This window comes from Sapajus apella, unplaced genomic scaffold (genome assembly GCF_009761245.1).
Source record: "Sapajus apella isolate SASKATOON/1434 unplaced genomic scaffold, GSC_monkey_1.0 scaffold87, whole genome shotgun sequence".
Classification (NCBI taxonomy): Eukaryota; Metazoa; Chordata; class Mammalia; order Primates; family Cebidae; genus Sapajus; species Sapajus apella.
Window position 1 is genome coordinate 7,240,096 of NW_022437027.1, and position 15,707 is coordinate 7,255,802.

The 15,707-nt window shown below is 36.0% G+C and overlaps 1 protein-coding gene and 2 non-coding genes across 7 annotated transcripts in view; 1 reads left to right on the forward strand and 2 right to left on the reverse strand.

The window, feature by feature from the left end:
• The window catches only part of TET2 (tet methylcytosine dioxygenase 2), a 135,905-nt gene that overhangs the window by 118,889 nt on the left and 1,309 nt on the right, over positions 1–15,707 (reverse strand). The window lies entirely within an intron of this gene.
• On the forward strand, positions 389–456 carry LOC116534481. The gene has a single exon (XR_004261748.1). It is a non-coding gene; the product is annotated as a small nucleolar RNA SNORD5 (small nucleolar RNA).
• Positions 7,965–8,105, reverse strand: LOC116534485. The gene has a single exon (XR_004261750.1). It is a non-coding gene; the product is annotated as a U4 spliceosomal RNA (small nuclear RNA).

Genomic DNA, 15,707 nt, shown 5'->3' on the forward strand with positions numbered 1-15,707 from the left:
TGAGGCAATTGACTTTACCTTCCCATGCCTACATTTTCTCATCTGTAAATGCAAGGAATAGGGTTAGTGAGTCTCTAAAGTCCTTTCAGCTGGTAACAATCCATGATTCCATGTTTGAAAATAAACTATGTTTTTGATTAATTATTTACTGAAATACTGAAATGAAGGTAGTGGGAATCCAGGTGGCAATGTCTTGTAAGTGGTTAGAAACAGCTCTAGTATACAAATCTGGATCTAAAATATAAAAATATATTCAAACACACATATACTTACACAGAATTAAATCTATAATTCAGGGAAAAAGATGAAAAGTTCAAAAAAGGTAGATAAAAAAGTAATAATTCATTACAAGTAGGAAAAAGAGTTTGAAATAGATCTTTAAAATGTTCTTCAGACAATGAATTTAACTGTTCAACTGTTGAATGATACAGGCATGAACTAAAAATTCTGACAGAGAAAAAGAAAAAAAAGAAATAAAAATAAAATTTAAAAAATCTTCATAATTTGTGATAGAAAATTTATTCTTCACTGAAAAATTTGTAGTCTCCTGATCTTAAAAACAAGAAAATGCGGCTCTCACTCCAACTCTATGTTTCTATGAAGATATGCAGCAACATTTTTAGAGATGGTTAAGTTACTTTATTAGCTTCTACTAGAGTCTGAGTCAGCTTGGTTATGAAAGAGAGTAACACTCCTCAGGGCTTGTCACCTTCACTCTTTAATACTAAAGAGCTTACTCGATTACTTGCTCGCTAGTCAGGGTTAAAAGCTACTATTTTAAGTTCAAAGTGAAAAGCTCCTTTCAGGTGGTAATGATAGTTGAAAATAAACAATGTCAGCCAGGGGAGGCTTCTTTAGGCATCTACCATGTTTCTCCTCCAGTCAGGTTTTACTAAGGCCAATGCTTATCAATATTCATGATACAGAACAGCTAGTGAGAGAGACACCACTCCTTTTCCCTGTATCTCACAGTTAAACAACCGTAGTCTTCAGAATTCTGGAGCTGTGTGTAAACATGAAAGCTCCATGTGTTTGACCATGTGGGAAGGCATCAGGGTAACCTGGGACTCCTATGTAAGAGAGAACACACTGGCACGAATGTCAACATCACCAAGCAAGCTGTTTGTTTTGTGTGTGTGTTTGGTGCCTCAGCTGTCTTCTACAGGAACCACATAAAAGTAGTTTATACAAAAGGCCTCGAAGATTTTGTGCACCTTCAAGATATTAGGGAAAATGCATGACATCAGTATTTTTTCATTCTATATTTATAGACACTTTTACTATAGTCTGTTTAATTGATGATTTCTACCAAAGAGGATTTAGCTTAAATATGAAAAGTTCAAAACACATACACACCACATATACACACTTAGTAGTAATTGAAGAAAAGATGAACAGCCTAAAATTTCCACATTGTTCCTTGGTATGCATCATATTCAATTTACCATTTTGATATCTTATAATACAGAGACAACTGTCACTCACTCTCATCTTTATGAAAATAGCCTATGCCTTGAATAAGTCAATGTTTATTGCATGCTTGCCCCTTCAAGTGAAACTACAGTATAGTCAAATCAAAGTTACATTTAAATCCCTTTTTTAGCAGAAATGCATTAACTTGTAGCCTTAATCAAATTCTGAGCACTTGCAGCTTATATCCATATGTGATTTACTATGAAACAAAGGTCTGAGAAGGAGGAAAGAATTAATGTTCTAACATAAGATAAAATGATTTTTGTTAAAGTTCAATAGTTTTCAGTTATGGCTCTGCTCTGTGCAGGAAAAGTACACTTGTAAGTAATTTCACCCAAGCTTTTGCTATTTGGGCCCAGGGCGATTGAGATAAATACATCATTCCTAGTCCAACAGTATAAAAAGCAAGCAAGTAAGAACCTTTAAAAATCTACCACCTACTCTCACCATATCTTAATTCAATGTATCAGAAATGTACTATAAATTATATGTGATAAACACTAAAGAAGTAATATCTATTCATATTCAGAAGGTATTTTTGCTCTGCAACAGAATGAAAACACATCTATCCTTAGATTTTATTGATGGCTGAATGAGTCACTTTTTTGGTAAAAATTTCCTCTAAATAAGAACAGCTTTAGATGTTAAATGGCTAGAACCTGAGTTTCTATATGTAAATAATAGGTTTGGTCAGATAATATTTAAGTTATTCCAGATATAAAGTTTTCTTATACCAAATATTAAAGAAAAACACCTGTAATCCCAGCACTTTGGGAGGTCAAGTCAGGTAGATCACAAGGTCAGGAGTTCAAGACTAGCCCGGCCAAAATAGTGAAACCCTGTCTCTACTAAAAATACAAATATTAGATGGGTGTGGTGGTGGGTGCCTGTAATTCCAGCTATTTGGAAGGCTGAGGCAGTGAATTGCTTGAACCCGGGAGGTAGAGGTTGCAGTGAGCTGAGATTGAGCCCCTGCACTCCAGCCTGGGCAACAGAACGAAACTCGTCTCAAAAAAAAAAAAAGTAAAAAGAAAAACAGATTTGGTGCTTGGTTAGCCCTTGGGAAAAGATCCTTTATTTAAAAAAAAAAAAAAAATTCATTTATAGTATCACATTTGAAACACGTTTATTTTTCCCATTTTTAGAAAGGTAGTGTAATCACAAAAACAAATTCTATGAAAGAGGCAGTCAAATGAGCTAACTTTTCAATTAACTATAAATTTCATCTTTGATAATCTAATTACAATTCTTTGTTAGGCAAGAAAGCTTCCATTTTGGACGACCAATGATGACATCCATCTCAAATGATCCTTAGATGCAACATAAAAAGAACTCAAATTTTATTCATATTTTAAATATTCAGGCCAGTGTGCTTACAGCTAAGCACACTGGTATATGTGTACTGGTGAACAGCACCAGTACACATATATCAGATATACAGGGTTAGACATTTAAATTCTTGGTGCCCTTTTTTTTTTTTTTAATTTCAACTTGTTTGGTATTGATAAAAATAAATGAAAATCTCTAAAAATCATTCTGGGATAGGAGAAACACTCTCTAAATGTAGAGACTTAAAGCTTTGTGGCTGTTTTAGCTCTAGGTCTTGATATGAAATTAAAAATGAAGGAGGGTAGAGAGAATTTACAGAGGTTGGGGAAAAAGGAGAGGTAACTATAATAAGATACTAAAGAGCAGGATCAACCAAGAGTTTTTTTGAGTGTTTTCTGGTCAGATTGTCTAGCTTGGGAATTTAATCATGAATTTTCTTGCTTTTTAAGATGCTCACAAATATCAAGATGTACTTTTTTTTTTTTTTTTTTTTTGAGACGGAGTTTCACTCATGTTACCCAGGCTGGAGTGCAATGGGGCGATCTCGGCTCACCGCAACCTCCGCCTCCTGGGTTCAGGCAATTCTCCTGCCTCAGCCTCCTGAGTAGCTGGGATTACAGGCACGCACTACCATGCCCAGCTAATTTTTTGTATTTTTAGTAGAGACGGGGTTTCACCACGTTGACCAGGATGGTCTCGATCTCTTGGCCTCGTGATCCACCGGCCTCGGCCTCCCAAAGTGCTGGGATTACAGGCTTGAGCCACCGCGCCCAGCCAAGATGTACTTTTTAAAAGGCATTTCGTGAGGCTGGGAGGCAGGTATGCAAACCTGACTTAAAGGACATGCACTGTGAATTATAATCAGACCCAAAGCATCATCTGCTCACGTTTCCCCAAATCACAAAAATCATTTGGCATGACTAGCTCCGTTTGCTGCAAGGCATAGAAAGATTAATCTTGTATTTAGGCACAGCTTTTGAGGCTTCGGTAGAAAAACTGTACATTAGGGAAGATCCTGACCTGAGCACCTTGATCTTTGGTTCATGACCCCATCAGAGCCAGACAAGGAAAAGGGCTCCCTGACAGTGAATTAAGCTGTGTTGATTCCTCCGCCCACAGACACTCAAAGCTTACTCTCTCCAGTGTTACATCAGCCTCTGGAATCCTAGGATGGTGTTTGTAAATAGCACTGCCACGTGCATGGTACCCACGTGTCAAATGTTGATGTGACCACGTGTAACTGGAAGGAGAGAAAGCTTCTACAGTTTCCAAAGAGAAACCCACTATTTTTTGGCCCTAAAAATCAGCATACAGATGTCAAGGAATTATCTCTAACTAAGGGTGATTTATTTGGCTTTTCTTCCTTTTTTTCCCCAAAAAGAGAGGAAGAACTGGACAAATTTTTTTCTGTTGCATTTCTTATAATCCAAACTAGCTGTCCTACCTAACTCAATTTAGGATCAGTTTTATAATTTCAGCAATGCATCCTGACTGCACTTTCTACTTCTGTTTACAAGACTTATTCTTGTTTGCTCATTTACTTCAGTGTAAACTGAAATATCATGAGAGATGAATTACATAAAAACTAGAGATATACACTAAGTAGGCAAATGATTTAAAAAGTTACAATTTACACCCAATTAAATTACAACATGACCCATTTGATATTCAATGGCTTTCCTTGAGTGAAGAAAAAAAAAATACCTCTCTTCTTATCTCAGATGTCACCTTCATCTACATTCATTATATCTTTTACAATGCGCTTGTGAAGAGAAAAAAAGTAAACTCCATTCCTTAAACACCTGAGTTCTTACAAATACTAGAGAAAAATTTCAATGTCAACAACTAAGTTTTTAACCCCTAAATCTAAAGAGTTTCCCAGAAACCCTGAGGATTTTTTAAGGCATGACTAATTAAAACAATACGAAAAAAAAATTAAATGGAGAAAAACTGTCAACAGTAAATCAAACTCATTGTATTTTAAAAAATATTTTGACCTCAACAAAACCCAAGAATTGTTTTTAAAGTCACTTTAAAATGCCATACCCTAGATTTCCCATGCTCTTGAAAAACATGTGGACAAAAATGTTTTAAAATTATATGTTGAAAAAAATTAGTTGGATGTCTATAAAATTTCTTATTTGAAACAAGAACTACATTTTTAATAGTAAATAAGTTGTTTCAAAATATTAAAAATAGGCCGGGTGCAGTGATTTATGCCTGTAATACCAGCACTGTAGGAGGCCAAAGCAGGTAGACCACTTGAGGTCAGGAGTTTGAGACCAGCATAGCTCACATGGCGAAACCCCGCTTCTACTAAAAATACAAAAATTAGCCAGGTATGGTGGCTGGTACCTATAATCCCAGCTACTCGGGATGCTGAGACAGGAGAATTGCTTAAACCCCGGAGGTAGAGGCTGCAGTGAGCCAAGATCACGCCACTGCACTCCAGCCTAAGCAACAGAATGAGACTCTACCTCATAAAACAAAAAACAAAAAAGTTAAAAATTATTCAGTTCCCACAGTTAGTAACCAAATGCCCTTTTCAAGTTTGATTTTCAGTAGAAACACATAATTAAATCTTAGCCATTAATAAGGTGAGCCATTATCAAAATGTCTGTTAGCTTTGCTTTATGCCAGTGTTTTCCTGCAAGCTGTAATGTGCTAGACAACTCCAAAATTAAAATACAACTTTGTTTTAAATTCAACTTATGTAGATAATATAGCTTTACTGGAGAAAAAAATGTTTCCGTTACTAGATTGGAAGAAAGATAAAATCTACAATACAAAGTTTAAAGTATGTTTTTATCCTGCTAAAATGTATCTGTTTTTGTTTGTACTAAAATAATTACTAAGATAAATAATTCATGTGGTAAGAGTATTTAGTTGGACATTTTTTCTTCCCTCATATTTGAAAGGTACCCATTTATGGTATTCTTCCTTTCATCAGTTACTTTTGGTACTTTAAAATAGGAATGTAAATGAATTAATATTTTAATAATTCACTTTTTAAGATGCTCACTCTAATTTGGCAAACTATCAGACACTGCATTTTTAGAAATGGTTTCTTCTTCTGTTTTAATGTACACAGAATACACAGTAGAACAAACGAAAAGCTAATAATCATCTGAACTAATTAGAGGGTGTTAAAAGTGATCCTTGTAATGGAGATATCATGAAAAGTTATAAAAGAGCAGAGATAACTTTACAGCCAACGGCAAATATAAAAATTCTATAACTTCAAAGCAAGAGACTTCAAACAAAAGCAGGAAAACTGCTGAAAGAACAGGTTAAAAAAATTAATAGGACCAGGACAGCATGCTAAGGATGGAATCTCACTGGTATCGTATTACTCTCAAATTCTGGTGCTCTACTTCAGAGGCAGCACAACTAATAATTAAGGTGTTTTTAAATGGGTGCCCTTCTTAGTGCAGCCAGGTAAGAAAAACAGGAGTAATAACTCAGAGATACCATGCTATGTTATCTGGCTTTCATTTTCCCTAATGAAGCTTTTTTACTCCTTTTTGTTAATGCATCATCAATTTCAAGAGAAAATACTATAATAATAATCCATTTGACAGTTGGATGAATAGTTCTCATTAATGTATAATCTGGACATGGAAGCTAGATTTAACACTGCATCAAGAAAATAAGTGATTTGGTAAGGCAGGTTTTAGCGACGGCTAATGAGGCATGACAACTGTAATTAAAATTATCATTACTTTTACCCACCCACAGAACAAACTGTGACAAATCTTAAAATGTTAAAAGTAACAAATTAAAAATATCAGTACTCTGTATGGCATACCTAAATGGTAGATTGCCTGCATTTCTATGCTTGAACATAGGCAATTCCCTGTGAAGAGAGTATTACATCAGCAAAAATTCACAGCCCATTTTTCTTCTTTTGAATATGGTGTATCTTCCATGGAAATTACTTACAAAAAGCAAAGCTAAAAATAAACAACAAATCAAAATATTCCTAATATGAGAAAAGATTTACATTTTTTAGAAGTACATTAAAAAGCAAAGATGAAGTACTACACTCAAACCTGTGCACAGCTTTTAAAAAAATTACAGAGATACTAATTCAAAATTTTATAGTTAGCTGAGGAGGTTAACAAAGTTTTATGAGAAACAAGAGAGGGCAAAGAAAAGTAAGCTACTCATTTCTCTAGTAAGGAGAACAGAACCTAAATACTACCTAACTGCTTTCCATAACCATCACTGCACCAACTTCTTGATGGGTCTAACATGGGCATCTATCTTGGGCTTGTCATACATACTCAACAAACCTATAAGTAGATGCTATGATTATACTCTTAAAAAGTAAAATTCTATAGCAACTCATTGAAAAAGTGATCATAGCAATTATATAAAGCCAATATACTTCTTTATTGGGTACAATAGCATGGGTACCTTAAATATGTCCCTGAAACCTAAAGCTCAATGTTTACAGATCAGTGAATTTTCCCACTCACCAGTTATCAATCATGGTCCCAAGGTATGGGATCCAACTGGATCCAATGTAACCCAACATTCTCATAAGAATAAAAAGAGAGAGAAGCATTGCACAAGAATGTCTGGTATCTAGAATTACGTAAGGTTAGAAATTCAAATACAATTAACCTTAAGCAATTCACCCTGTGTGTCCAAAACTACAAGTCATAGTTCCATAGGGACTAGTGTTAAAAATCTTCACTCATTTTACCATGAAGAGTTTGTAGAAGTTCTGCTGGTATTTGTAAATACCATGTATAGCAAACATGAAGAGCCATCATCATTCTGACCCTAACCGTTTCTCACTTTGTCCTGCCATTATGAAGACTGCTGCAGAGCAATTCCTTTTCAACCTTATTTTACATCTTCAACATACCACAGTATCAGTAAACAGAAAAAGAGTCACTTGCTTAAACCCTAGGAGATACTTTGTCATTTTAAAATCTGAGACATTACAAGTAGAGGTATAAACAGTTAACAAACTCAAAGTTTTAGAGTTTACTCTCTGCCCTGCATTGCCCTTGTTTTCACATAGATATTAATACCTTCCAAAATCTAGTAATTTGTTATTATTTCTAGATTTAACTGCACTTTGCAGCAATTTAAACAAGAACGGCAATTTTTATTACTTTCCTTTTTATCTTTTTCTTTTTTAAATTCAGTCTCCATAGAGACTGTCAAAAATTGCCAATGCCAACTATACTTCAAGTCATCATGGCAGGGTATTGGGAAAAGTTTTCAATTAGCAATAATCGCGCCTCAGATAAACCTCATTGGCTATGATACTGCCACTGCGAAAAGCCTTTTTTTTTTTTTTTTTTTTTTTTTTTGAGAGAACATCTCGATTTGTCACCCAGGCTCAAATAGGGGGGCACCAACATGGCTCACTGCAGCCTCAACTTCCCAGGCTCAAGCCATCCTCCCAGCACAGCCCCACAAGTAGCTACAGCTACAGGGCTGTGCCATCACATCTAGCTAACTTTTGTATTTTTTGTAGAGATGGGGTTTTGCCATGTTTCATAGGCTTGTCTCTAACTCCTGAGCTCAAAAGACCTGCCCACTTTGGCCTCTCAAAGTGCATAGGTGTGAGCCACCATGCCCAGTCACAATCCTTTTAACACTTGGGTTACATCTACTGAACTAATTAGGAAATGGCTAGGTAACTAAAGATATCTGAGAAAGTTTTTTGCAACTATACATTAAGCCCTGTTAACAAAGTCATAACCTATCACTATCTATTGAATCATCCCATATAAGCTCTGAAGGCTATTGTTATCATGAAACACAATGCAAACTTTCGAGTGACTAAGTATCCTTCTTATCTATAAGAGGATGTTGCCCAGACTAATCTCAAACTCTTGGCCTCCTGCCTTGGCCTCTCAAAGTTCCAGGATTACAGACGTAATACAACTTCTTGATGCCATCTTCCTAGAAAGATACGCTTAGCCTCATTTAATCCAAACAGTTCCTGCATTTCTTTTGCATGAGACCTAAGATATTTTCTAACATAACATAAACCAAATAACTTAACTCAACTATATTCCTTTTTATAACAACAGTGTTTTGAAATATAATTCACATATAATAAATTCATTCCTTTAAAGCATATAATTCAGTGGGTTTTAGTATATTCATAGAATTGGGCAATCATTACTATCTAATTATAGAACATTTTCATCATCCCCAAAAGAAATCTCACACTTATTAGCAGTCACCAATTTCCCTGGCCCTAGCTCCTACTAGTCAAACTTTTTGTCTTCTTAGATTTGCCTATTCTGAGCATTACTTAAAATTGAAAGCATATTGGCTGGACGTGGTGGCTCACGACTGTAATCCCAGCACTTTGGGAGGCTGAGGTGGGTAAATCATGAGGTCAGGAGCTCAAGACCAGCCTGGCCAACATGGAGAAACCCCGTCTCTACTAAAAATACAAAATTTTTTTTGTATTTTTTAGTAGAGACGGGGTTTCTCCATAGGATTACAGGCATAGAGGTACATGCCTATAATCCCAGCTACTCAGGAGCCTGAGGCAGGAGAATTGCTTGAACTCAGAAGCCAGAGGAGGTGGTGAGCTGAGATCGTGCCATTGCATAGAGCCTGGACAATAAGAACAAAACTCTGTCTCAAAAAAAAAAAAAAAAAAATGAAAGCATAACATATGTGGCCTTTATTATGCCCTTTTAAGTCAGCTGTGTCACAGCATTTACCAATAATCCATTCCTTTTTATTGCTTAATAATATTTCATTGTATGTATGTCCACAATTTGTTTATTCACTCGTGAGTTGATAGACATTTGGGTTGTTTCCATTTTTTACCATTATTAATAATGCTGTTATGAACATTTGGCTAAAAGTTTTCATGTGACCAACTGTATGGATTTCAAATCTCCTTTTTTTATCTTTCTATATAGTCCACATTATATAGAGGACTTTTACAACTATCAGTGATAATGAGGAAGTATAATACAGTGATTAAAAGATTTGGCTCTAGAGACAGACTGCTCAACTCAAATGGTGGCTAAACCTAAGCCATGTATCGGGTGTATGAACTTAGGGAAGTTATTTAACCTCAGTGGGCTTCATTCAGTTTCCTCATTCATAAATAGGGATAAATTAAATGACATCAACTTACAATGTCACAAAACAACTTAAAATATTTTTAACATAAAGGACACTCTATCAAAAAAAGAACTTTTAAGAAAACAAAAACATATTCTGACATACATTTTGATAAGGCACAATCACATGATTGATAATGTGCTAATCTTCTGTGTTAAACTTCTCTGTTTTGAGGAAAAAAGGTTTAAAAATAAGTGAACATATGATTAAATGGTAAAACAAAATATACACAAATGAGTACAAGTTAAATTGAGGACATCTCTGAATAAGATTAGTAGACCATATCAATGTCAGCATCATGGCTGTGATATGCTATTATAGTTTTGCAAAATGTTGCCACTGGGGGAAAATTGAGCAAATACACATGGAATCTCTCTGTATTATTTCATACAATTGCATATGAATCTACAATTATCTCAGTAAATATTTCAATTAAAAATATATGATCCATATAAGTTTACTAAAAACCATTCACTTTTGTGCTTAAAATGGGTAGCTTTTATAGGGCAATTGTCATAGCCTATATAAGTTAAATGTAAGGATTACATTTAATTACTCCTACCATCATCACCGTCACCAAGACACTTACCATTATTTTTTTCTTATACATTGAAAATAGATTAGACTGGGTGCGGTGGCTCACACCTGTAATCCCGGCACTTTGGGAGGCTGGGGCAGGCAGACAGATTGAGGCCAGAAGTACGAGACCAGCCTGGCCAACCTGGTGAAACCCATCTCTAATAAAAATAGAAAAATTAGCCAAGTGTGGTGGTGCATGCCTATAGTCCCAGCTACTCAGGAGTCTGAGGCAGGAGAATTGCTTGAACCTGGAAGGCAGAGGTTGCAGTGAGCAGAGATCGCACCACTACACTCCAGCCTGGGAGACAGAGTGAGACCTCATCTCAAAAAAAATAAGAAGAAAGGAAAATAGATTATACATTTTTTTTTCAGCTAAATTGCATGGTTTTTCACTAGTTCTAGATCATTTATTAAATATTGACTGAGAGGTCACTAGTAGGTTCTATTAGGGAATAGAAAAACATAGAAATCAGTGACTACCTTCCAACAGACAAAAAAGAAATATAATTTGAAAGAAACATTTGTAGTATTTTTAGTCAAACAACTGGTTCATTTTATGTTCTAGACTGTCCTCCGAAAACACTTCATCCCAATTTATTCATCTCTTTTTTTTTTTTTTTTTTTTTGAGATGGAGTTTCACTCTTGCTACCCAGGCTGGAGTGCAATGGCGCGATCTCGGCTCACCGCAACCTCCGCCTCCTGGGCTCAGGCAATTCTCCTGCCTCAACCTCCTGAGTAGCTGGGATTACAGGCATGCGCCACCATGCCCAGCTAATGTTTTTTGTGTTTTTAGTAGAGACGGGGTTTCACCACGTTGACCAGGATGGTCTTGATCTCTTGGCCTCGTGATCCACCGGCCTCGGCCTCCCAAAGTGCTGGGATTACAGGCGTGAGCCACGGCGCCCGGCCTTTTTTTTTTTTTTTTTGAAATGGAGTCTTGCTCTGTCTCACTCAGACTGGAGTACAAGGGCCCCATCTCAGATCACTGCAGCCTCTGCCTCCTAGGTTCAAGCAATTCTGTCTCAGCCTCCAGAGTAGCAGGGACTACAGGCACGTGCCACCACACCCAGCTAATTTTGTATGTTTAGTAGAGATGAGGCTTTACCATGTTGGCCAGGCTGGTCTCATATTCCTGACTTCAGGTGATCTACCTGCCTTGGCCTCCCAAAGTTCTGGGATTACAGGTGTGAGCCATCACATCCAGGCTCAAGTGATTCCTCTGCCTCAGCCTCGCGAGTAGCTGGGATTACAGGTATGCACCACCATGCCTGGCTAATTTTGCATTTTTAGTAGAGACAGGGTTTCACTATGTTGGCCATGTTGTTCTCAAACTCCTGACCTCAGGTTATCCACCTGCCTTGGCTTCCCAAAGTGCTGGGTTTACAGGTATGAGCCACCACACCCAGTCTCATCTCTTAAATTCTCAGTTTATTTGGAACGTGATTTAAAGCCAGTTTAGAGGAACAACTTTCAGTGAGTATAAAGCATTCATTGAGTTCTGGTTTTTGTTTTTGTTTTTTAATGAATAGAAACAGGGTACCTCATTATGTTGCCCAGGCTGGTCTAGAACTCCTGGCTTCAAGTGATCTTCCTGCCTTTGCCTCCTAAAGGGAGCCACCATACCCGGCCTGAGTTCTGAACTCTTAAAACTGCAAGTAGGATGATATTATCACAGAATTTATTTTTACATAATATACTGAAAATCCACCTACTACCTGTTTCTTCTTCTTGAAGCATGACAAATTTAATTACATGTCATTAAAAAGGGAGAAAACATATCAAAGCTGATAGAATGTGCTTTTTTGTTTTTCTTTGCTTCTTGTTGTTGTTTGAGATAGGGTCCCTTTTTGCTGCCTGGGCTGGAGTGCAGTGGTGTGATCATAGCTCATAGTAACAGAACGTTTGAGTTCAAGCCATCCTCCTACCTCAGCCTCCTGAGTAGCTAGGACTACAGGAATGTACCATCATACCCCACCAATTTTTAAAATTTTTTGTAGAGACTTGGGCCTATGTTGCCCAAGCTGGTCTCAAACTCCTGGCCTCAAGTGATCTTTCACCTGGGCCTCCCAAAATGCTGGGATTACAGGCATAAGCCACCATGCCAATCCAGAATTTGTTATTTGGAATGGACAACCAAATATCTATTCCATTGAGAAAAGATTATATATCTATTTTAAGTCAGCAAGTCTCTACAATGTATAATCTAGGACAAAAATAATGCTGGAAATAAGCAGATACATGTAATTCTTTTTGGATTGCAGTCACAATGATTCACAGGCTCTCACTTTCCCGTTCTCCCTATTGGAACCCTTCTCTCCTACTATACACCAAATCAACAGATGTCCTGTATAACCTCCTTCAATAATGTTGCAGTATTCACTCACTTTTGGAAGTGAGTCAAAATAGAAATTGGAGATTTAGACCAAGTAAATACTGTATATTTGGCAAAATCATTTGTGGTTGTGTTCTTCAGCATAGTTTCCCAGATAACCACCACCTCTACTTGGCAACTGGTCGTTCCCACAGTTAAGGCTCCAATTGTAAAGCTGGCTTGGGAGATATTCTACTGCTGCTGGCTTTGGTACCATTACTATCCTTAAGAACTACTGTGGAATGGTAGAATAATCATTGACAAAGTGTTACTCTGATTAACAAATACTGACAGCTGGTCCAAAGTTTTAGCCTGTTCCCAAGATAGGAAACAATTACATTTAAACAGCCTACATCGTTATTTATAAAACAAAGACAACTCTTTCCAGTAATGTGAAATTGCTAGATAAGACTATGAAATTCTATTAAAACAATAATAACAACATAAACAAAACTGAACTTGCATTGGAAGCAATTAAACCATAAAAAGTAGATCTAATATTTTCTAAATATTATTCTAAAATACTGACAGTGTATAATGTCAAGCATCCATAACTTTTGAAGAGATTTTATTTCAAGGTAATTTTGTAAGAATTCATAAGAATTTACCTACTTGGACTTTAGGCAGGATGGAAAATAGAGTTTCTGTGAGGCGTGCCTATGAATCATAAGAAGGGCTTCTTAATGAGGTCAGCAAATAAGGAAATACATTTTAATAGTGACATTTTACTTACAACATTGTTTGGGGGTGGAGTCTTAGAAGAATTGATAGGGAACTTTTCACTTCAACAAGTGAAACTAAAACATTAACTCCAATGTTTGTTACCTATTACAAGACCAGTGCCCAATAAGGACTTTGGAATTCTTTCACAACTCCTTGGCAGGTGTGCTTCACTTGTTCTGGAAGTGATGTTCACTTGCAAAAGTCTAGTAGGACCATGCGCCATTGCCTCAAAATCATATCAATTTCTCTGGCTTCTGGTATAAACTGGCACATCAGATCTAACTAAAGCCTTAAGAAGAGTTTGGCAAATATAACAATTTAAACAAAGCAAGGGATTTCTCTCATGCAAGTTAACTTCTCATTAATGATTAGTTCAATAAGAAAATAAGCAAAACAATGTCATTGTTTTAAAACAGCTATCTATCTTGCTATTGTCCATTATCATGCTCCTAAAATTCAGTAACCCAAGACAGTCCTATGGAATTTTTGGAGCACCTAGGTGGTATGATCACATAGATGGTAAATAAAGAACTGAGGTTATGTCTTTTATTGTAAGCTATCCCATACTTATTAAAATAATTTCTCTTTTTCTACAAAGGATGTTACTTTTATTCAGAGGGGTGACTAATATACACAGCTCTTCTTTAAAATCACTGAAATACTTCATACAGTATTAATGAGCAGCTATTTTCAGCATAAACGCAGAATACATAAAATAACAGTCTAAATTTGATGACAGGAAAAAACAAGTCTTTGTAGTGATATTCAAAATTATTAACCAGTGTAGTTATTCTTATTTATTGATTTGAGTGGAAAATGTTGTATCTATTATTAGTTGAATAGCCTGAAGGCAGTAAATACCACAACATATGAAAAGTTGTCCCCCAAAAGTAAATACTATTTTGTTAGCAAAAGGCATTGTTTATTTTTAATTGTGAATTGCTGGAATAATTAACCATAGTTTTCTCAATAGTTTACCATGAACAGCATTAATGGTAAAATCCTAAGTGTTTTTTTTTTTTTTTTTTAATTTTAGGGCACATGAGAACTAACCAATAAACCATTTCTATGCCACAGAGATAAGTAATGCTTCCCCCTTGTAATCATGTGAAAGAATGCTGTGCTATCAATGATTAAAGCAAACTTAACTACATTAAATTAACAAAGATCAAAATAGAAAGTTACACAGTAAACTACTGAGGACAAATAGTTTTGGAAATTCGACTTACGGAGTAATATCTATTATTGTGCTTTTCCTTCTATCCATTTTTTAATCCTAAAAATTGTCTTCTAAACTTCAGTTCAATTATCCAACCCTTCACTAACACTTCTCTGCTAACATTTAAAAAATCAATATTTATTGTATTTAAACTTATATTCTATTCCAAACATTAAACACACATACAAACATGTAAAAGAACATAACTCCCCTTAGTATCTCAACTTTCCATTAAAATGCAAATGTAATGATTTCATTAGCCAGGCAACAATACCCACAGTCTCACACCAAACCAAACCAATGTCTTTTCTCTGTGAATCCCAACGTCCCTTAAGATACAATCTTATTCCTAGGTTGGATCATTTGTTGATGAATATCTTTGAATTTGAGTTTGCCATTATAATCCCTGATTGAAAGGGAAAAAGCACAATGTGTGATTTGAGATATTAAATTCATGAATGTATTCTATTCCCTAGACAGGTAAACATGTAAATATTTCACTAAATTTTATGCATTAAATTTTACCGCGGGAAAGTAAGTCTTTTCTCAATTATTAAACATTAGATGAAGGGAGAACCCAGTCAATGTAATTAAAAGTATATCATGAAGGTAATAACCAGCAAATAACACTTCTATTGCATTTTCGGCCTTTCCAGGAGTCTATCCAGGCCACACTTTATTATGTCATAGGTAGAAAACTCTCCACAGAAACCCTGTTAGCTTAATAAAACTAGACAAGCAGTCCCAGTGAAAAGATTCAGCAAGATGCGAGTGACGAGTGTGTGTGTGTGCATGTGTATATGAGAGAGAGAAGACACACACACACACACACACACACACACACGAGAGAGAGAGAGAGAGAGAGAGAGAGAGAGAGAGAGAGAGAGAGAGAG